Raw genomic sequence first — 24,792 nt, forward strand, 5'->3', positions numbered from 1 at the left:
TAGCTCACTGCAAGCTCCGCCTCCCGGGTTTACGCCATTCTCCTGCCTCAGCCTCCCGAGTAGCTGGGACTACAGGCGCCTACCACCTCGCCTGGCTAGTTTTTTTGCATTTTTTACTAGAGACGGGGTTTCACCGTGTTAGCCAGGATGGTCTCGATCTCCTGACCTCATGATCTGCACACCTAGTCCTCTCAAAGTGCTGGGATTACAGGCGCTCACCACCATGCCTGGCTAATTTTTTTTTTTTTTTTTTTTTTTTTTTTTTTGCATTTTTTACTAGAGACGGGGTTTCACCGTGTTAGCCAGGAGGGTCTCCATCTCCTGACCTCATGATCTGCACACCTAGTCCTCTCAAAGTGCTGGGATTACAGGCGTGAGCGACCATGCCCAGTCAATTCATATACACCTTTGAAAACTGATGGTGATTTTAATTTCAAACAGAATCTAAAATGACAAAATTATGACTCACTCGATCTCTGATTTTTTCTTCATGTAGGCACCCACAGATACATACATGAAAAACTAGTATCTAAAATATATCATTTACACAAAAATAGCATATGAGGCCTGGCACAGTGGCTTATGCCTGTAACCTCAGCACTTTGGGAGGCCGAAGTAGGTGGATTGCTTGAGGTCAGGAGTTTGAGACCAGCTTGACCAACATGGTGAAACCTCATCTCTATTAAAACACAAAAATTAGCAGGCTGTGGTGACAGGCACCTGTCATCCCAGCTACTAGGGAGGCTGGGGCAGGAGAATTGCTTGAACCCAGGAGGTGGAGTTTGCAGTGAGCCGAGATCATGCCAATGCACTCCAGCCTGGGTGACAGAGCAAGACTCCAACTCAAAAAGAAAAGAAAAATAGCATATGTTTTTTGAAAGGAGAAGTGCCACTTTAAAAATTTTTACAACTTTCTGAATGAAGCCAGTCCTTCTTCAAATTGTCATAATCTTGATTGCCTCAACTACTATGCAAACCTCACACCTGGGCTCTTATCCTCAACTACCCAATTCTTGTTCTTTTAGCATGCATACTTAAGTAAGTGTTTAAAAATATCAACTAAGTCCTCAAACTTTCTTATTCTTGATGAATTACTTCATCAAGAAAAAATTCTCTGCCCCCAATTTAATACTCTTCATAGAATGACCTCAAAATATCCAACAAACTGTATTTGCTACTGAGGTTCAAGACAAAACTATTGCTTGTTAGGAATGTGTTCTTAGTCTCTTCTATCAAGATTTGGGCTTGGACAAAAAAGGGTAGGCCATATTGGACAGGGTTGGCTTTACATACCACAGCACATAGAAGGATGAGCCCAAATGTAGAACAGTAAATAGAATATTAAATAGTGGAATTTTGTGTGGCAGGTGTGACCAAAGGGATAGGAGAGAAGGTGATGGGCAGAAATTGAGTACTTTTAGCAATTCGTTAAACGTTTAGGTTTCTGTATGTTTTGATGTCTGAAGGCCAGAGAGTCTGAGTTAGACTGTTTTGCAGAAGATATTGGTCTTCATTCTTGAAGTAATTTGGATGACTGGGGACAAGACAAGAGCAGTCCACCTGTTTTCCTATCTGTAAACCATGACCAATAAGATCTATGTGTATCATTGTATGAATGAAGTTGGGATTTCAAGCTAGAATATTCTTATGAAAATGGGCTTAAATTTTTTAGGTTAACACCATGACTGACTTGCTACAAATCAGAAAACAATTAAAAGCAAGGCATTTATTTTTCTCCCAACCATGATCATTGCTCCAATCTCCACACCCAAATTAGAATCACACTCTCTTTATTGGGTAGAGTTTAGCTTAATATAAAGTGTAAGGGACAAGATGTAAAAGTGTAGAAAACTCTAAGAATGAAAGAGAGGAAAATTATTCCATCCCATATGTAGGATCTGGTAGGCAATAATAATGGTTCCCAGAGATGTCCATGTTCTAATCTCAGAAGCTGTAAATATGTTGCCTTATGTGGCAAAAGGGGGTTTGCTAGTTTGATTAAGGTAAAGTCCTTTGAGATGGAGAGATTATGCTGCATTAGCCAGGTAAATCCTATCTAATCACACAAGTTATTTAAAGCAGGGAACGTTTCCCAGCAGTGGTCAAAGGGAGGTGACTGCATGAGAAGGATTCAACTCCCTGTTGCTGGCTCTGAACGTTAAGGGTTTTTGTGCAAGGACCAGAGAGAGGCCTTTGGAAATCAGAAATAGAAATGAAATGGGTTCTCCTCTAGGGTCTCCAGTGAAGAACTCAGCCCTGCTGGCTCCTTGATTTTAGTTTAAAGTTGCAGATTTCTGACCTGTAGAACTGTAATATAATAAATTGGTGTTGCTTTCAGCCACTAACTTTTTAACTTTCTGTTAATTTTTCATAACATCGATAGAAACCTAATACTCATGCTAAATCCACTCAGTTTTCTTGAATTTATTCATGATTTCCAACAAAGTGTCCTCACCCTTCCACTGCCTACCCAAGATGTGCTCGTAAATTCCATTTGAGAAAACCATCACTTCCTCTGAAGAGTACTCAGAGTTTTCCTGTAACCCAAGTCACACAAGAGAACTTGTATGATAGTTCTACTGAATTGCTGTGCATGAAGATTTTGTTCATTCAGATTATGCTATCAAACTAGATTGTGAACATTTCATAGGAATTCTTCATGTTTATCTTTCTTTTGAGTTTTCCAGTACACCTGGGACAATGTGCATTTTTATTGATCTAAAAGCATTTAGAGCAACAGTATCAATCATTCAAATCTCTTTTCTTCAAACCAGAAAAATAGCTCTTTATTTTCATTTACTGGACCATCTTTATGATACTTTGTTATGATGTAAATAATTAAAATATATTGCAGAAAATAAGTCTCATTTATTTGGGAATATATGTTGAACTCTTTGAATGCACACAAAACCTGCCATGGAATTTCTCATATTGCCATGTAGTTCATAGAAATAAGATTTCCAAAGTCCAATATACTAAACTCAATTTCACTCCAAAACCATATTTTTCATTTATGTTTTTAATATTTGAATTAAAATAGCCCGAAATTAGATGCCAAACAAATCTAATTATGTTTTTAGCCATTGTGTGTGAGTCATACTGCCAGTGATTTTGCCTTGCTTGTAACAAATTGTCCCTAATTAAAAAATACTGTAAGCAGTAACACATGAAAGAAAAGCCACCAATACTTTGAAGTTTATTGGTTACAAAAATGACATGGGTTTCCATATTAATTTTGATGAACATAGAGATTTAGTTTTGTTGTTGTTGTTGTTTCCCAGCTTTGAGATTGTCATTTCATTCTAGTTATGGAAAAAGGGGGTGATTTAGGGATATTTTTCAAAACCTGACCACTTCCTCAAATAGAAGCTTTGTTCTTATAAATAGATACAATTATGTTCATATGTTTGGTAGACTAATTCAGTAATGTGCCTGAGTCTCTCATGGGTAGTTTCCTCTGTGGAATTTTACTCTTGAATTTGGTCAATGGAGACAATTCAGTCTGAGGAATGTTTATCCTTGATGTCAATACTTCTTCCTCATAAACATATACTTCATCTTGTATATATGTGCTCACTTGTGTTAGATAAGCTTTGGAGATATTAACCATAGGGCTATAAATTAACTCCATGAAGTACAAACTAACTTATAAAGTTGTAAAAAAACGTAAGGCTTCCTCCATTTCATTAAAACTTAGAATAAATAATTTAAAATATTGTCATGGCCGGGCATGTTGGCTCACACCTGTAATCCCAGCACTTTGGGAGGCCATGGCAAGCAGACTGTGAGGTCAGGAGATCGAGACTATCCTGGCTAACATAGTGAAACCCCATCTCTACTAAAAATACAGAAAATTAGCCAGGCGTAGTGGCAGGCACTTGTAGTCCCAACTACTCAGGAGACTGAGTCAGGAGAATGGCCTGAACCTGGGAGGCGGAGCTTAGAGTGGGCCAAGATGGTACCACTGTACTCCAGCCTGGGCGCAGAGCAGACTCCATCTCAAAAAAAAAAAAAAAATTATTTTCATTCATTTCATTCATTATTTTCATTCATTTTTATTCATTCATTTTCCTATTGATCAGAAAAAACAAATAATAAATGTAGATCCACATAAAATCTTCCAATTTACATTCTGAGTTTTTAAAATGAGTGTAGTCTAAGTTATATAAAAAGTATGCTCATGTCTAAATTCACTGTATAGATATATTGTTTTTTAAAAATTATACTTTAAGTTCTGGGATACATGTGCAGAATGTGCAGGTTTGTTATATGGGTATACATGTGCCATAGTGGTTTGCTGCACCCAAAAGCCCATCATCTATATTAGGTATTTCTCCTAATGCTATCTGTCCCCTTGTCCCCAACACCCCAAAAGGTCCCAGTGTGTGATGTTCCCTCCCTGTGTCCATGTGTTCTCCTTGTTCAACTCCCACTTATGAGTGAGAAATGCGGTATTTGGTTTTCTGTTCCTGTGTTAGTTTGCATAGAATGATGGTTTGAAGCTTTGCCCATGTCCCTGCAAAGGACATTAATTCGTTCTTTTTTTATGGCTGCATAGTATTCCATGGTACATATGTGCCACATTTTCTTTATCCAGTTTATCATTGATGGGCATTTGGGTTGGTTCCAAGTCTTTACTATTGTAAATAGTGCCTATATATATATATATGTATATATATAATTTAGTTTATTTATAAACTGAAGAAATTTTAGATTTCTTTTGAATATTAATAAAATCATATTGATCATAGAATGATATATAGATAACTTCATTTACCCAGAAATATTGGAAAATGAGATTTTATCCATTATTGCCTAAGATAATCTGCTCTCACTACTGTGCGAAATTGAAATGAACGTCACTGGAAAGTTTTTAAAGAAAGGAACTCTCTTCTGGCCAATTGGGAAGGGCTTTGGGATAGGCAATCAGATGAGTCCAGGGGACAAGTATAAATTATATCCCTTAAGATAGCACCACGCATTACTGGAGACACGGCTATAATCAGGTAAATAGCTTTTGGTCAGAGGTAGCTGAATGATTCACCACTAATAACATGAAGGTCCTCCAGACTAAATTAGACCATCTGTTGAGTCACAGCTGAAGTTCAATTGGTTTTCCACTTTGAAGCAATGATGGACACCTCTTCCTGAGACACCGCCATATAAAAATCTCTTTCTCTGATGATGGATGGCAGGGATCAGTGAATAAAAATCTAAGCTTATTATCTATCAAACTGTAAAGATTCAAATTCCAGCACTGCCACTTAATATTGTACATCCTCAGGCAAGTTACTTAGCTTCAAACAGGGTCCCTTATTCCTTATTTACAAATTAAGAATAAGAATATCACAAATGACGTTGACATAAGCAAAGCAATTCTGAGCAAAAAGAACAAAGCTGGAGGCATCACACTACCTGACTTCAAAATTTATTACAAGCTTTAGTAACCAAAACAACATAGTGCTGGCATAAAAACAGACATTTCCTCTATATTTTCTTCTAATAGTTTCATAGTTTCAGATCTTATATCCACAGACCAGTGGAACAGAATAGAGAACCCAGAAAAACAAAACCATATATTTACAGTCAACTGATTATCAACATTAGCAAACTTGTAAGTAACTGATTTCTGTCCTTATTTGGGAAATTATTCTATCCAATGTGTATTGAAGAACTATTATCAACAAAGGCACTAAGAGCATTAATTGGGGAAAGGACAGTGTCCTTAATAAGTCATGCCAGGAAAAATAGATATCCACAAGCAGAAAGATGAAACTAGACCCCTATCTCTGCCCATATGCCAAGATCAGCTTTAAATGAATTAAAGACTTAAATATAAGATCTGAAACTATGAAACTATTAGAAGAAAATATAGGGGAAATGCTTCAGAATATTGATCTGAACAAGATTTTATGGAGAGGACCTTAAAAATACAAGCAACCAAAGCAGAAATAGAAAAATAAGATTACATCAAACTGAAAAGCTTCTGCACAGCAAAGGAAATAATAAAGTTAAGCAACAACCTAAAGAATAAAAGAAAGTATTTCCAAGCTATTCATCTGATAAGGGATTATCACCCAGAATACACAAAAAAACTCAAACAACTCAAGAGCAACATAAATAAATAAATAAATGAATAAAACAAAATAAAAAAACTGATTAAAATATGCAAATAATCTGAATTGACATTTCTCAAAAGAAGACACACAAACATCATACAAATATATGAACAAATGCTCAACATTGTAATCATCAGGGAAATGAAAATCAAAACCAGAATGAGAAGTCATCTTAAAGCTGTTAAAATGTATATTATCAAAAAGAGAAAGAGTAACAAATGCTGGTGAGGATGTGGACACTTCTTATACACTGTTGATGGAATGTAAATTAGCAAAACCATAAAAAACAGTGTGGAAGTTCCTCAACAAAACTAAAAATGGAATTACCTTATGATCCAGCAATCCCACTGCTAGGTACATATCCAAAGGAAATCAGTAGGTCAAAAAGATATCTGCATCCCTGTTTGTTACTGCGCTATTCACAATAGCCTAGATATGGAATCAGCCCAAGTGTCCATCAGTGGATGAATGAATAAAAACTGGTCTATTAATATATACCCAATGGAATATTACTCAGCAGTCAAAAGAATGAAATACTATCATTCAAGTAAGGACATGGATGGAACTGGAGGTCATTATGTTAAGTGAAATAAGTCAGGCACAAAAAGGTAAATACTACATGTTTCATCTCACCTGTGGGAGCTAAAAAGTTGATCTCATAAAAGCAGAGGGGAGAACGGTGGTTCCTAGAGGCTGGGAAGTGTAGAGCAAATTGGGGATAGGAAGAGACAGGTTAACAGGTACAAAACTGGAACTACATGTGAGAAATAATTTCTAGTGTTCAATAGTTAACAACACTATAGTGACTACAGTTAACAATTTTTTGTATATTTTCAAATAGCTAGAAGATAGAATTTTGAATATTCTCAACACTAAGAAATGATAAATGTTTGAGGTGATGAATATACTAATTAACCTGATTTGATTATTACACATGGTATCCTTGCATTAAAATATCATACAGTACCCCATAAATAAGTACAATTATTATGTGTCACTTAAAAATAAGAATAAATTTTAATAAAAGAAAGAACAACTACCATATTGGATTGGGGTACGGATTAAATGAAATAATTCCCCAAAGCACTCTGTTCAACTCTGGTACTGAAAAAGATTTTAATGAATGGCAGCGGTCATCACATAGGGTTATTAGAGAGACAAATAAGGTGGCATACATAAACAATGAATGGAGTTTGGTACTTGGTGCACTCAATGCCCTCAATAATACTACTTTTTCCAGCCAGGTGCGATGTTTCATACCTGTAATCCCAGCACTTTGGGAGGCTGAGGTGAGTGAATCACCTGAGGTCAGGAGTTTGAGATCAGCCTGGCCAACATGGTGAAACCTCATCTCTATTAAAAATACAAAAATCAGCTGGGCATGGGGACAGGTACCTGTAATCCCAGCTACTTGGGAGGCTGAGGCAGGAGAATAGCTTGAACCCAGGAAACGGACGTTGCAATGAGCCGAGATGGCGCCACTGTACTTTAGCCTGGGTGACAGAGCGAGATTCCACCTCAAAAAAATAAAAAATAAAATAAAATATTACTTATTCCCTGAAACAGTGTCTTTAAATTACCAATTTATGCTTCAAACATACACAACTCCTACCTAGGATTGCAGACGATGAGTCATAGTGCACATGGTTCTAACACAGGAAGCGGTTCTGACAGAGTGGCTGATCCAGTTCCATATATCTCACAAGCACAGTTAAGCCTCTGATTCCCTATATACTGGCAATCATATACTTCAAAAACAATTACTTCCACCAAATATACCTAGCATCAACCATACAAAGTTACCAATCCACTAGGCCAATTATATTATTAGAAGCTTGTTTTTCCATTTTTACATCTAAGTCTAACGCTTCTCTCTTAAAAGAATATTTTTAGAAACACCTTAAATGGTTTATTGTTATATTTTTGTGATCAGAACAATTTTAGATTATTATTTTAGCTTAACTGTAAATGCAGATAACTATAAAGATGATAATATAAGCACAACACCTATAAACCAGACAGTTTTAAACTAGATGGTCATCGTCCTTTTAAACATTTCATTATACTTGCATATGCACATACACACACACACACACACACACAATTCATAAAATGTAAGTGTATGAAATATATGTGTTTAATATATGTATCTTAATGGATACAGTGTTCATATTCTATAATTTAATTAAATATGTTTTTCGATGAACGTGCAAGTTTTCTACCTCTACTATTATTAGCAGTGCATCAGTGCACTTCTTTGGGTATAAATATCTTTGCACACATATTTATTGCTGTTATTTTAATGAATTATTTTAATGGAATTGTTGGGTAAAAGATACACACATTCATATTTTTGATACATACTGGCTTTCACAAATCAATTACCAACTTTTGTTCTCACTGACATGGAGTGTCTTAAAGTTTGCATGAATTTCATTCTCTATTTACATTGTTTTCTCCTCTGGGCTCCTGCCCATGAGATGCTGCCTGAGATCCATGATGTCATGACCAGGCCTTCTTGACCATGCTTTTTCAATGACTCTTTTAACTTGACTCTTTTTCAATGACTCTTTTAACTTGGCCCTTTCTTCAAACTTGAGGACTTCCTTGCTAATCTTCTTGTCACCTAAAGCCAAACTCATCTCATGCCATATTTTCAACAACTACTTGTTAAAAGATATAAGACAAAATAATAAATACTAATGTTAATGAATGTGACTTAAACTTTCTTGGAAAATATTAATACTCACTTTTATTTTCCAGATACTAGACAAAGTATATGTATGCATTATATGAAAATTGAATATTATTATTATTAACTTCTTCTGCAATAAAAATCTGAAGCTCAGAAAAATCTTAGGCATTTTTCAAGGACAAATATAAATAGCACATTTGGGCTTATATCCTTGGTTGTATTATTGCAATTCTGTTCTTAACCACCATGATGTACTGTCTGCATTTGGAAGTTCAGGAACAAATTTAGAGCTTTGCCAACATTTCAAAGGCATGATTTTGTAAATTAATTTTATTGATAAATTAGTGTGTGATAAAAAATATAAATTTACTTTGGGATAAGTCAGGCTGATCTCATATTATTTCAGAAAATATGTGTTATTTTAGTCCATAATAAAAAGTTACTGACCCTATTTGCTTTTTGTTAATAATGATTGCAGACAATTTCTAAGAGGTGCCTAGTTGAAAATATGTCCATGTAACTCTAATGGAGTAACAATCTGGGCAAGCTTGTAGGTAACTGATTTCTGTGCTTATTTCAAAAATGATTCTATTCAACGTGTATTGAAGAGCTATTATGGAATAACAAACTACAGGAAATTTGGTGATCTTAAAGAAACCATCAGCTTGGTCCACTGCAGTTATCTGATGTGAGCTTACTTTAGTTTCTACAGGTTGACTGGGAACACTTACTTAGTCTGGGCTTGGCTGGGGCAATTTAGCAAGGGCTTCTCCATTCCATGTGTTTTTCATCATTCTGAAACCAGTGGGTTAGCCCAGGTATGTATATTTTATGGTGATGGCAAAAAGACAAGAGAACAAATGGAAACATACAACATATCTTGAGGCCTCAGCTTTTGGAACTGGCATGTTGTCACTTTTACATCATTCTATTTGCAAAAGCACGTCTCATGATGAAACTCATAGCCAAAGAGTGGGGAAATGAGCTGTTCCCCTTTGAGGGAAGAATGGCAAACTCATGTGGCAAAAAGCATGGAGATAAGACGGGAGGGAGAAGTGGTGCCAGTAATGCAACCTAGCACCAAAGCAACTGAGTTTTTACCTGAAAAGATATTCTGGTTCTAAACTTAACAACTAACTTATATTTTTATTTATTTGGTCATGGGACACTATGAAGTTTTTTTGTTTCCTGAGAGAGAGGGTATGCTGCAGATGTTTTAATTTCTGGTCAGGTGATTTCTACCTATGAAATGATTTTGCCTATGTCCTTTAAGAACCACTTGTGTGTTTCTCTGAATGCAGTTTTCAGCACTAAAATTCTCAATGAGTGACTCATTAAACTTGTCACCATTGTATCCACCCACTCAACCTCTTGCCACAGCCTCCGAATCTGTGGCTGCTGTGTCACATAAGCATGAAAACTGTAGAATCCAGAATTCCTATTCAACTTGTGCCAAAACACTAAACCTTTAAGTTTCAGAGCATTTGAGAATAATTGTAAGATAAATAGCTTGGTTGTTCTGTAACCAGATTCTAAGCTGACTATTACTCACTCACTGTGAGTTAACCCGAACTTAAAGGAGGAAGTCACAGCCCCGGAGTGTGAAAGAAGATAGCCGGAAATGTCCAAAGCAGTTAAGAGGGTGAACAGATTTTGTCTAAAAAGATAAGGCAGCTAAACAGAGGGTGAGAAGACATGAGCCAAATTTACACACACAAATAGTGGCAATAATCTCTGAGAATCCAATTTGGGAAGAAGTGAGGGAGATAATAGTGCTCTGAGTGCCTAGTGATGAGAGAACAAAGAGGGTAACGATGCCTGAGAGACGGGATCAGCAATGTTTCCAAGGTGTCATGGAAGAGTCTGCTGGCAGTAGGACAGAAGTGTACTTTTTTGATTTTTAAACCAGTTTACGAAGAAGGTTCAAATTTGCGTCAAATTTCAAACTTTATAAATTATTTGTTTGCTTTACTTTCCAGAATATTTAAATAAACCATCCATGGGACAGTCTAACATAACAAAGGGAATTATTCATCAAGAAGAGGCCCTTTAGCAAGTAAGTGTGAGGAAACCCTTCATCTTTAAAAGGCGCATGACTCTGTGCTTGGTGTTTGACTTTCAGTGGAAACGAAAAAGTTTCAAGGAGATTAACATCTTTATATTCTTAAAGCCAACATCTTCAAAATAACAACCTCAATGCAAAGTGAAAAATCTAATCAAGTGTTTATTGATTTTTTCAAATTCAAACATACATACATATTGTTTCTCAACTTCTACGAGATATAGAGCTTGTCTTGATAGAAGTAATGAGATGTCTATAATTACGTTCCATGATTTAATATTTTATTTTCTTATATCTTAATTATGAGTTGCTGCTATAGTCTGAACAATTAAGACCTAAATGCTCTTCCAAATTTACAAAAACTCAAAATTTTGTGTTAGAAAATTACTTTTAAAAAACTCAGATATTCTGCATCTGGGTAGAAACTAAATATAATTGCCAATTCTAGATGTTACGATTACTGTTCCCATTTTATTGTTTTAAATGCCTCAACTGTCTACTTCCCCCATACTATGTGGCATAGATTAAAGTCTTTGAGCCATGTTACATGTTGCTTACTAGTAAACATCAACATGCTGGTACAGAAATGCATATCTGATTCTGTATCAAGTTTCTGAAGGAACAAGTTAATAAAGAAACAATGTAAACCACAATTACTTTGCACCAACCTAATCTCACTGGAAGGAGTTTCTGCCGGTAACTACTGATGTGACCCAGTGCTTCATAACCTATATGTATGTACCTCTGTGTATATATGTTAGATAGGGTAGATATACATATTATCTATCTATATACCTACCTATCTCTCTCCTTCCTCTCCCTCCTTCTATCATCTATTCTCATGTTCTATATGGTTATACGTTCTATATTTATCTTTTGCTAGATACTAGATGCTCGACTAATCCATTTCAAATAAATGAATTAGTAGTTTCATCCATAGCTGTTGCTAGCATGGAAAAACTTGGGGGAAACTGAGAATCTTTTCTTCTGCCTTAGAACACGCTATATTAACTTACGGTTTATATAATTACCCTTGTATGTCTCGTTATTTTTGTCCCTAAATAAACTTTATATATTACAACTTCATCCCTATGAATTTATTTCCTTCCCTGTAAAATGAGAATAAGGCTGGGCGCGGTGGCTCAAGCCTGTAATCTCAGCACTTTGGGAGGCCGAGATGGGCGGATCACGAGGTCAGGAGATCGAGACCATCCTGGCTAACACGGTGAAACCCCGTCTCTACTAAAAAAAAAAAAATACAAAAAACTAGCCGGGCGCAGTGGCGGGTGCCTGTAGTCCCAGCTACTCGGGAGGCTGAGGCAGGAGAACGGTGTGAACCCGGGAGGCGAAGCTTGCAGTGAGCCGAGATCGCGCCACTGCACTTCAGCCTGAGTGACAGAGCCAGACTCCGTCTCAAAAAAAAAAAAAAAAAAAAAAAAAAAAAAAAAAAAGAGAATAAAAATATAAATTACAAAGGTAAATAATTATAAATTGGCATGGCTTTGAGACAATAAGAAAAACTAGAATTGGCACATGGTAAAAGTGGGAATTTAACAGAGCAACCAAGATGTTTCTGACTTTTTATTTTTAATTGCATTTGAAGTCTATCAAATCTTTTACACAAAATTATAAATTATTCATGATTTCCATAGATATTTTATATTTTATCTTAAGAGGTATCTGCTAAGCTATATAAATCTGGAAGGAAACTTATGCTAAAATATAAGGTATTGGCCTATGTGTAGACACATTGCTCATTCTCTAATGAGGCTCTGGAGCTATGAAACATGCATGGTGCAGTGTGGAAACAAAGTTTATGGATTGTGACTCACATATATTATCACACTAAATCCCTATAAATTCTTAAACACAACTTCTTTTGTCAGTTTATGCATATACTCAAAACCAGCAGTTGCTTCCTTCGCCTGCAGAATAAGTTCCTAGTTCCTAAGATTGCTATTCCAAGTTCTCAAGAATCTGGTCCCATTCTACCTCTTTAAGGTTTTTTTCTACTTATGCCCATTAAAATTTTGTGTTTCGATTAGACTAACCTATTCATTCAATCTACAATTTCAAAAGAAGTCTACATCCTTAACTTTGTTTTTGCAGCTTTCTTTCCTATTTTGTATAACTTTCCATCTTGACAAAAGCTTATACGTCCTTTAAATACCTAACTGTATCTCTGGATCATCTTAGTTGATAATTATCTCACCATTATCTGAAAATAATTAGTAATATTTATATTACTAATTTTCATTCATAGAAAAATATTAATTTGCTAATTCTAATAAAATTTGATGTTATTTTAGTAAATTGCAGATTGCTATAAAGTATTATGAGTTACCTTATAGTGTGATTCTTTATCCAGAATATATATATTTATATCTCCAACTTATGATAATAAAAACAATGTAAAAACTAGTAAAGAACTATATTATTACTTGAGAGAAGGAGATATTATAATTTCATCTAACCACAGGTGCCACATTACATATACTCTTTAAATAGTAGGAACCCAAGAAAAAGCTTTTTGCTTTTGAAATACTAACGGTTGTTGCATGTAACTGTATAGTTTTTCTACACAAATCTAAAGTACCATTTTTCAGTATTTCTGCTTCTTATTCTTCTGTTAAGCAGTCATAATCTCTTATCTGGAATTGACTATCTACTTTCATCTTTACCTCTACACTTCAATCTTCTTACAGCAGCCAGAATGATCATTTTAAAATGTCAATAAGATAATTCTCTTGTCCAGACACTTCAATGGCACCCTTTCACAGTTTAAGATAAAATCCCAACTCCTTCCTGTAATCTCAATGTTTCCATCTAGATTACTACTAAGTACCTCCCACGGTTCACTTCACCTGAAAGACGCCCACCTCCTTGCTGCTCCTTGAACATGACAAGGACTATTTGGAGATTTCAGCTTTGCTCATGCTTCACCTCTCAGCACACAACATTACATTTTTTCCCTAAGCAACCTTCCCTGACCAGCCTAAAGTAAATAGATCCTCCTATTCAATATCCATTCACTCTGCTTTATTTGTCATCATGATGCTTATTACTACTTAATATTATATGTTCTACTTAGTTGGTCATTTGTTTAATATCTGTCACCTCTTTTTAAAATGACATGTCTGTGAGTCTTTGTTTTGTTCACCATTTTATCCACAGTACCTAGATTATCACCTGAAATATATTAGATGTTCAACTAATCCATCTTAAATAAATAAATTAGCATTTACAAATAACTAGATTAGGAATGTGTTGTCTTTTTTAGTCTGCAGAATTTGGGTGTTAAATATATTTCTTGAAAGGACTGTTCAATATAAACATCTGAAGACTAGATTCTTCTTTTGTACCAAGTCTGTCATTTTATGTCAACTCTCATAAACAAGCTACATTTCAGTTTCTATTTATGAAATAATGATAAATATTATCACCTTTGTTTTTGTTGCTTAAAGTTACAAAACTGATGGAAAAAAAGTATGTTGAATTCCAATCACTTTCAACAGCACATTATTAATTTTGGAATGACTAAAAATGATTCTTCTGCTTGGTTTCAAAGAAAGATAATAATGCACATTTGGTGTATTAGGGATAAGTCCGCACAGCACACAGGATATTAAAATACATATTTTTAAGAAAGCTTCCAGACATCCCAAATTCGTAAAATGTCTGGTTCTAAGTTGGTTTGATGTTTTGCCTGGACTCCAAATATAGATTTGTGTGTTTTATCTGTCCATCTCTATATTTTTGATTTCCATTGCGATTCAGCTTTGTCAACATGAATTTATTGTTTCCAGTGAAAACATCAATATACTAATTCCCAGTGAGATGAATTAACATTGTACTCTAGTGATATCTGCAGTTTCAGAGCTGGATATATATTTGATGGAAAATCTGTACTGAAGATTCATGATTGATATAAAATCCAGTAACTTGTGTATATATAAATGTATACAAGTTATATATAACTTTGTCTTACTTTTGTTATTATATAGCCTATATATGTGTTTGCACATATATATTTATGCTAGATATATACAGTGAATATGTAAGTCTATATATTGGATATGTGTGTGTATGTATATCTGTATACACACACACTTGCTATATAATAACCAAGGTGAGATAAATTGTATATATTACTTATATAGAATTAACATGCATTTTATATGTTAACTATAATAATAATTGTTAGAAGCTGTTAGTCATTTAGGTAAGATGCTTATTTTTGTTCATCTTTTGCTTTAAATTTATCTTACTTTGGTCATTATATGGCCTGTATGTTTATATGTATATACTACATTTATACTGTATAAATACATTATACAATACATTAAAACAATAACATAAAACTATAAAGCCAAACCAAAATTCTGACCTACTGATGTAATTTTTAAGTGATGCATAAAATAACTACCTTGCTTTTAAAATGATCTTTATCCTTGTAATCCTCATTACAAAGATAAATAACATGCTTTTAATTACAACTCATCTGAAGATGACAATGATTTCTATCCATAAGTGGTTGTGACATGCGAGTCACTTTCTATTGGATTGCATACAAAATAAAGGATTAAATTTCATTAAAAAATACTGTGTTCTTTTCAGAATCTCACTGTTTTATTAAGCAGGATTTACTAACATTGTGGTGAAAGAATCTGCAGACTATTTTTAAAGTTGTAAAGGAAAATACAATTTTTTTTTTTTGAGATAGAGTCTGGCTCTGTCACCCAGGCTCGAGTGCAGTGGTTTAGTCTTGGCTCACTGCACGCTCTGCCCTCTGGGTTTACACCATTCTCCTGCCTCAGCCTCCCTAGTAGCTGGGATTACAGGCACCTACCCCCAGGCCTGGCTAATTTTTTGTATTTTTTAGTAGAGAGGGGTTTCACCGTGTTAGCCAGGATGGTCTTGATCTGACCTTGTGATCCGCCCCGCCTCAGCCTCCCAAAGTGCTGGGATTACAGGCGTGAGCCACCGTGCCCGGCTAGGAAAATATAATTTTTGAAGCTTATAACCTATTTTTAGAAATACCATGGGTTATTAGCTATAAGTAGGTTTAAATATTTTATGTTATAAATTTAATTTATGTAGCACATATAACATTACATTGTGCTCACTTATGTACTCAAATCACAACATCCTTGAAAGCATTACTTCTACCTTTGTAATGTTTCCATTTTTAGTAATTAGCATAGAATATTTATAAAATTATTATGTATTTATTGATGTGTTAATCAGAAAGTCCAATATTTTATAAACTTAAGATTTCTTCAAGATTCTTTTAAACAAAATTGTAGATTTGACTAAGGGAAATTTTATGACACTCCAAAGAATTTGGTGCAGTTTCTTTAGCTTACTTTTTGAGATTTTTTCATAGTTTGATTTCCATCTTCATTTTCAACTGGATCAGCCTCTATCTAAAGATACATAGATCTACTCATTATTCCAAATGCAAGTCACCTATCTGCCTTTTTCATTCCATTCTTCCTGTCTGAAATGTTTTCCATCTGCAAATCCGATCAAAATCTTAGGCTCTTGTTAAGCCTCAACTCACATCCAGTCTTCTTGCTCTGAAGTAACTGGAAGAGCTGTGTGGAGTTATACTAGATCACCATCTTTTCTGATCATCTGTAGCAAATCTGTCCTTTGAATAGCAAGAGAAATATTTGGCAAAACTATTGTTTGGCGATTATTTTCTTAAGAAGGAGCATTTTAATTATGCACATACATTAGCTTTTTAAATATATTTAGGATTCTTAAAGACATAAACAAATTATGTAGATTATTTTTGAGGATTCACTGGCCTACTTTAATAATACTTCCTTTAAAGGCAATGTCATATAACCTGAATTAAATCAAGTAGCATTTTTTTGCCTCTTTCTACAAGATGAAAGATTAAGTAATTAAACTACATTGTGGACATATATTCATAATTGGTAATTCCACATCTTACCTATACATTTATTTTTTAGTAGAAAATATCTTTCTTACCTCGACTCTAGCCACAATTCTTAGAGGGGCCTTGCTGACCCTTACTTGAGGACATTAATTGAACTGTCTATGAATCAGATTCATAGACATATGTCATATATAAATGGTCAAGCCCCTGAACAAGTTGCTTAAATTCTCTGTACCTCAATTTATTCAAAAACTAAGTTTTTGTTGTTGTTGTTGCTGTTTTTAGTGTATGTAAATTGTTTAGAACATTGAATTGCTGCAACTGTCAGGTTTCTGCCTATAGAATCAAGTGAGAGCACAAGAAAAATAATCCTACATAACCTAGTAGCTAGATCTGAATTATCTTTTTTATATGGTTAGTGTTGGAATAGCAATTTACCTCTAGTATGCTTATCACTTTAAAATACCTCAGAAAATGACATGTGGAATTTTATTGCACAGAAAGGCCTTTTCTCAGTTTTTGTTTATGGATGAACCAAGTGAATCTCTTGGGGAGACTTAAGTAATTCTGCCTTGGAGTGCTTGTCTATGAAGGCAGAAAGAGTCCGTGTTCCACGTTCTTGCTTGATTGAGCGTAAAGCATGGTTGTAGTATGCTTGAGTGTAGCACGGAGTTACAGAGGATGAAGTGAGAATTAGATAGCAAGGATCCATTTTCCACTACAGTGGTTTGCTTAGAAACTTGATTATAGCAGATTGATAAAAAGGAGTAATTTACTGTTTCGGTAAATGAATACTGATCACGTCATCATAGTTTACCATTTTAATATTTTATTGTACCGCTTATTACAATCGTATTTATTTGTTTAATGCTTAAGTTTCTCCCCTACACTGTCATCTTTATAATGGGATAATATATTTCTGCTTTAGTTGAAAATGTATTTAGTGGGCCTACTTCAGGTCTGTGGAACCTACTACTAGGTTCACAGGAAATATATGATGAGGTAAATTTTCATTTCTGAAACAAGTGTACTATGTTGGCTAACATAAAATTAAATCAGAGGGGATAAAGTGAAGTAAAAAATTAATGGAGAAGGAGGTCTATGACATATAGACAGGTCAAGAGTCTTTTTTAAAAATAGTAATGTATCTGTCTGTGACAGGTTCAATGCAAGCTTTTCAAAGGTAGTAGAAACGCCTTTGTTTTTCCTTATTGGCAAATGTGATATTTAAATCATTCAGTCAAAGAGTAATGTCTCCACATTTTTTAGTTTATGTTTTCATAACCATGTTATAATTACTCAAATGTAAATTATGATATAATTTAAATGTTATAATTTAACTTGCTCAAGATAAGATATTTAAATATTAGTTAAATTCATGTTACTTACAGATGTATTATCTATTCACAATCTCTTAGAATAATTATCTTGTGATGTTCATACAGTTCTCAAAATCAGATTGTGTCTAGATTTGGTTGTAAATAGAAATATGTTAAACATATAAATTCACTTAAGACTAACATCAGAGTGATTTTGAAGTTGTTGCAGCAAAAAAAGTAAGAATATAAAAGTGTTAATATGATGAATAATAAATAACTAGAAGTCAGCATATTAAAAATGTGGTTACCAATTTAAACAAGCAGATCAGTGGAAAAAACAATAATAATACAGTGTGAGATACAGTCATATTTACTTTGAGAAAGAAGTCTTTGCAAAAGTGAAGAACTCATTTAGGGAATTGATTTTGGAGACAAAGAGAGATGAGGATTTGAATCCTGCGTTCAATACCTATGAACTCTGCGACACTGAACAAGTAATACACTTTCAGCCTATATTTCAAGTATAGAGTGGGCATTATAAAATAAATGCAGAGGGAGAGAGCTCAAACCAAACACTTATACCTAGACTATTCTGAACCATAAAGGCACCAAAAGAACATCTTTTATTGGTTCCAAACTTTAAATATATATGGTATTTCTTTCCAAACATGAGTACTTGAGTAAACGGTAAGATAATGTGCTCTCCGGCATGTAGGCTTTTGAAACTATTTCTCCTGGTCACAACATCATTTATTTTCCTGTAGCATAAACCCCACCCAAACACCCCTCAATTCTCCCTACAGGATTGAATTGACTCTATCTCCTATATCAATATTTCTAATGATTGTTGTTTAATTGTCTTATGTTTTTTATTCCCTTTGTAGTGCCATAACCACAAGGTAATGGTAACGCAGGGTCCTATTGCTGGGCAGCTGGGAATAGAGTTAATGCACCATGCAGCTTTGATCAAGAATTGTAGCTTTATTTGGTCAGATGCATTCTGTGTTTTTAACTGCCCTCATTCTTGTGGTTACAAGAATGCAAACAATTCTACAGTTCCACCTCTTTTTTTTTTTTTTTCTCTTGTTCTTTTTTCTCTCACTCCTCAGTCTCTCTATGGCCTCAGGGCTTGCCTGACCTGCACAGGTTTTTCTGAATTTACTAACTTATTTTAGTTCCAAAAGTTACTTTTGGTTATTTTTCCCCTTTTCTTATAAAGTAAATTTTGCCTCTAATCTATAATTAACTGAAATAAAGTGACAGCATAGTAATACAAATAGAAAATTGTTTTTTTGCTGTTTGCAAGCACAATAAATGCTTAGGTTTCCATGTCACATAACAAAATACATTTTGGGTAATAAACATTTATTGTGCCATGTAACAATATACTTTTTGTGGCTGAAATAATTACATGTCAAAATTCAAATGATCTTTTCAAATTCTAAAAAAATAATAAATACAGCTATAATCCAAAAGGGTGATGGAGTTCCAGGTTTGAATTGTGAAATGGAATTAAGAAGTAAATACTTAATAACACAGTATTAAAAGTTTTATTTGAAAAAAATCATTTTATATATTAGTGTCTCTGTATTTTCTTTCTTTAACTAAGGCCAGTGTACAAGGTGTTTTCAAGGAATGTTTTAAGGGAATAAGACAAAGGATTATGTCAATATATAAAACTTTTTGGTTTCAGAATCTAGTTACATTCTTAAAAAATCACTGAGGACCCTAAAAGGTTTTGTTTATGTTTATCAGTATTTACCGTACTGGAAATTAAAATAGATATTTTATAATATATATTTATTATGTCATTTAACAACTGTAATAAATAAATCATGTGTTAACCAATACATATTTTAAAGAAGATATATTTTCAAAACACAATGAATTAATGAGCAAGTACCATTGTTTCATTATTTTTGAACATCTCCATGACATCTGGTTTAATAGATGGGTTCTCATACCTGCATCTGCTTTCAATCTGTGGGGATGGCACTCATCTGCAGCCTCTGGAAAACTGCACTGTACACTTGCCAGAGAATGAGAGGGGAAGAAACAGCGTATATCCTAATATTATTTTAAAAGTAATGTTGACCTTGCAGAGCCCCTGAAAAGTTCTTAAGAAAGCCTAGAGTTCCCTGGATCACACTATGAGAAAGATTGGCCTAGACCAATCAGGACTATACAGGGAGCTGGAATTAATAACAATATCTCCAAAACAGCAAGCAGCACAGCTGCTATAGAAGTAAAGAGGAACAGAATAGCTGTGAAAGTTACATCACAATTTGTCTAAACCATAAAGTTTATTGTACTGAACTATTCACAATAGGCCAGTTCCATGTAATTAAGTGGATACATGTTTGTGTTATAAAATTAAATGTAAAAACTATAAAATTAAAAGGTTTAGGTCAATTAAATGTGTATAGATATTTTATAGACAGATATAGATCTAAAGAAAGCTGTTACAACTTTTGTTTTTGAAGAACTGGGGTGAAAAATTGAAAGAACATGCACCAAAAAAAATCAGCACTTGCCTTTAAGGCAAAGGCATGTGGGTATGTATTTTCAAACGTCCGAGAGTGAAAAAGCAGTGAGAATCTAGTATCTGTCTCCTGAACTGTCATGAAACTTTAGATCACATGAAACTTTTCTCTCAGGATTTCTATTTCTCTCACTTAATGAATCAGTTCTTTGTTGGTTTAGAATTAGGTCCAGAGTAGCTGTTCCCCAAATAATTCATTTCCTTTATCTTTGATGGATGGAATTTTCAATAAGGTGTGTCAGGAATTTGTCAGATGATGCGATTTTGCTGAAAGAGAATTTCAGCAGATGTCAGTAGAAAATTACTTTATGTTTACTATTTGTATTACATTTTTATCTTTATTCTGCCTTCTCATACTCTTACGTACGTCCTTAACATTAGAAAATGGATGTTAACATAAAAGTATCAGTAAAAATACTAGAGTTCCATGTAATTACATAAACATGAATAGTTAACTGAATAATTATTCTATTATAACTATAGAAAGGGATTTCATATGTTCTGGACCATATTAAACTTAAAAGTGTAAAGTTTTACAAGAAGCCATAATTGAAGGATAAGATTACAAAGTACAATAATTATTTCACAGTGACATATTTACCCTTGTTCACCATCATTCATCATTATTTAACTCTAGCAAATAGTGTGCTGAATCTCTCTGATGTTTTTAGAACAAGTTTTCAAAAATGTCTTACAATATTAGCGATGAAACTATAAAAACCCTGAATAATGATAATCAAATTAACAATCATTGAACATTTATTGTATGGTTGAAATTGAGAGTTATTACCTTTAGTTATCTCAACACCACTGTGATGTTGGTACTGTTATTTTTGCTACTTTTTAAATATGGTAACTGAATCTGGGAGACATTAAGAATTTATTCAAGTCTATTTATTTATTTATTTATTTATTTATGTATTTAGCATGGGGGTCTCAGTACATTGCCCAGATTGGTCTCAAACTCCTGTTCTCAAGTTTACAGCAGTTGTGAGCCACCACACTGGCCAAGGTCATCCAATTATTTAGTCATGAAGGAAGACTCCTTATCTTAGAGGGATTGTCTTCAGACCTCTGTTTCTTAACCACTAAATATACCATACAAAACTATATGCACAACATTAATATCTATACTTAGAGTAATTTTTAAAACCAAAGAAAAACAACTGAAAGCTATAATCTGTTTTCAAGAATTCATAAAACTACCATAGGAATCGAATAAGAGAGAGCCTAGAGCCAAGTCCACCCTGCAGTTCTCTCTTCTAGGATCCTTTACACAGGAGGTAATGAAAATGAAGGACACCATCTCCTCTACAGAGTCCTTCAGTTAACTTCCCTGGCCTACCCGTAAAGATGCTTCTCTGACCCTTTTGATGATGTCATTAGTATTTATATGAGTTAGCAATAGACTTTTTAAAATTTCCCTTGTTCAATGTACTCTTCCAGAAGGCTTAAGTTCCTTCTCTGTGTCATAAGATTCATTGTAATTAGGGTATCATTACTAATTAAGAGTCTTCCCTTGACTCTCATTTTATATTACTCCTTCTCCCTAATGGTGTCCATGTATCCATTTTCTTTCAATAGAATATTGCTTCATATTTAGAAAATCTAACTCCCATGCTCAATAAGGGTAGATATATTTATTTGCATTATAAACATTGCTCTATAGCTGAGTCGTAGAATTTCCTCTACCATGCAATAGCTTTCCGTTTTCCATTTTTATTTCAGTTTTCTTATTTTTCCTTTATTTATTTCTTTTCCTTGTTCAGGAATATTATAATCACTGGTTTCTATTTTGCATGATTTCTTCCATTCAATATAAATCTTACAAATCTGAAAAGTGATTGAAGTTTGTTAGCTGCACTTCTTAGAAACATTCTCAGCACTTCGTAAGACCATGTTCCTGGTTGACTCTCTCTTCTTTGGATCAGAATCTCCAGTGAAACTCAGTCATTGTGGTTCCCTTCTGGAAACTGCGAAAACCAGCTTATTTTTCCCAAGGTCAATGAAGTCTGTTAGAATCGTATCTCTCACAATAAAATTTATAATAAGCATTTGAAGTTGTAAAACAATTTCAAGTATTCAACAGAAAAAAATGGAAAATCAAATATTAAACTAATTTTGAATTCTTGATAGCATAGTGTTTAAAATAACATTTTTAGTTGTACATTTTAAATTTTAAGTTACATTTTAATTCCTGAAAATAGATTTGTAGAGTGTTGTTTACATTTGTAGACTTTTCACTTGAACCTGTTGGGGGCAGAGGTTGCAGTGAGCCAAGGTCATGCCGTTGCACTCCAGCCTGGGTGACACAGCGGGACACCATCTCAAAAAAATTAAAAAATGGCCGGGCGCGGTGGCTCAAGCCTGTAATCCCAGCACTTTGGGAGGCCGAGAAGGGCGGATCACGAGGTCAGGAGATCGAAACCATCCTGGCTAACATGGTGAAACCCCGTCTCTACTAAAAAATACAAAAAACCTAGCCAGGCGAGGTGGCGGGCGTCTGTATTCCCAGCTACTCGGAGGCTGAGGCAGGAGAATGGCGTAAACCCGGGAGGCGGAGCTTGCAGTGAGCTGAGATCCGGCCACTGCACTCCAGCCTGGGCGACAGAGCGAGACTCTGTCTCAAAAAAAAAAAAAAAAAAAAAATTAAAAAATGGTAGATTTTTAAAAATTGCTGTTAGTAGGGATAGCTGGCCAAAATACATGGTTTACTCTATTCCCCTTTAACATTGAGCTAATTTATGAATACTGTGCACATTAGCAGCAACCTGTGTAATAGATTGTATAATATAATATAATCTTGACATGCTGCAAGGCTTTGGGTAAATAAAAAATGTACTAACACTTGTAAAACTATAATCTGCTTAAATGTAACACCTTCCAGATCTAGCAAAGCAAGGATTTTGAAGTTGTTTGTCTGTTTAGAAATGAGTTTATCAACATAAATTACAGAAAAAGGTGCCAAATTATTTAGTGTGTGTGGTTCTCAGACAGACTTAATCAATATTGACACTATAGCTGCTTTGTGTGGTCATTAAAGGTTGCCCAGCAACTTTTTTTTTTTTTAACTTGTAGCACTTCATGTATAAATGGAATTTTAGAACCTAGCATATTTTCAAAATAGTAAAAACCTAAATATCATTATACAGGTTTATCAAAACTAAATTATTTTATCATTTTTAAACCATGATTCATATCATTGTATTTTTTTCTGTATTTATATTCATATTTACTTAAATGGAGGCATATTTATATTTATTTAAATGGAGGACAATTCAAAAGTAATTGTTAAAATTTAATGACCTAATTGAAATCCTTTTATAGACTTCCTAGCGTGTACTAAGTTTACTTTATATCAAACAAACAAAAAATCACAGACTTTTCAAACTGCATATTTTCTTATTAAAATACATGTTGTAAAGGTTTGGATTTCATAATGATTCAGTTTTACTTTATGGAATTCAATTTTTATTTATTTGATAGGCCACTACTAGATCACTGCTTATAATTAAAGACACAAATTTCCGAGTCTTTGATATTTAAATATATAAGTAAATTTAACTTGTAAGGTCCACACCATTTTCTTATAATATACAATAGGTTAAAAAGTAGAGTGCTATTTATACTCTTGAAGTTAGAGTGAATTAATGAAGTGTAATTTTGGATTTCATTACTGGATATACTTTAAAAGAAGTAAAATTAATTTGCATTAATTATATATATTATTATATATATATAATATATATAATTATTAATATAATAAATAATTAGCTGTCATAACCCCTAAATTACCTTTTAATAAGGGAAAATTAAAATCTATGTGTTGTATATACTATAATATTAATATAATCCAAATCCCTACCCATTAATGTTATTTTCAAGAAATGTCAAATTAATTTTCAAAATAAAACACTAAAATAATTTTCAGAAGGAAAACAATACTTTTAATATTCAAATATCTGTACCATTTATTGTGCACGATGGATAAATGAAGTCTGTAGAATACAATTCATGAGTTAGACATGTAGCAAAGATTAGTATAACATTTCTATCTCTTGTTAAAGCAGTTTCTGTGGAATTTTTCCAAGATATTTCCTTTCAGTATAGGATATTTCCATTTATTTCCAAGAATAGCATTATGAAG

At 33.9% G+C, this 24,792-nt stretch overlaps 1 protein-coding gene across 1 annotated transcript in view; it reads left to right on the forward strand.

Annotated features, from left to right (window-relative positions):
• Window positions 1–24,792, forward strand: part of SEMA3A (sema domain, immunoglobulin domain (Ig), short basic domain, secreted, (semaphorin) 3A) — a 521,740-nt gene that overhangs the window by 109,046 nt on the left and 387,902 nt on the right. The window contains exon 3 of the mRNA XM_011927683.1: window positions 10,794–10,870. The gene's annotated coding sequence lies outside the window, so the exon portion shown is untranslated. The remainder of the gene's footprint in view (window positions 1–10,793; window positions 10,871–24,792) is intronic.

This window comes from Colobus angolensis, unplaced genomic scaffold (genome assembly GCF_000951035.1).
Source record: "Colobus angolensis palliatus isolate OR3802 unplaced genomic scaffold, Cang.pa_1.0 Scaffold74, whole genome shotgun sequence".
Classification (NCBI taxonomy): Eukaryota; Metazoa; Chordata; class Mammalia; order Primates; family Cercopithecidae; genus Colobus; species Colobus angolensis.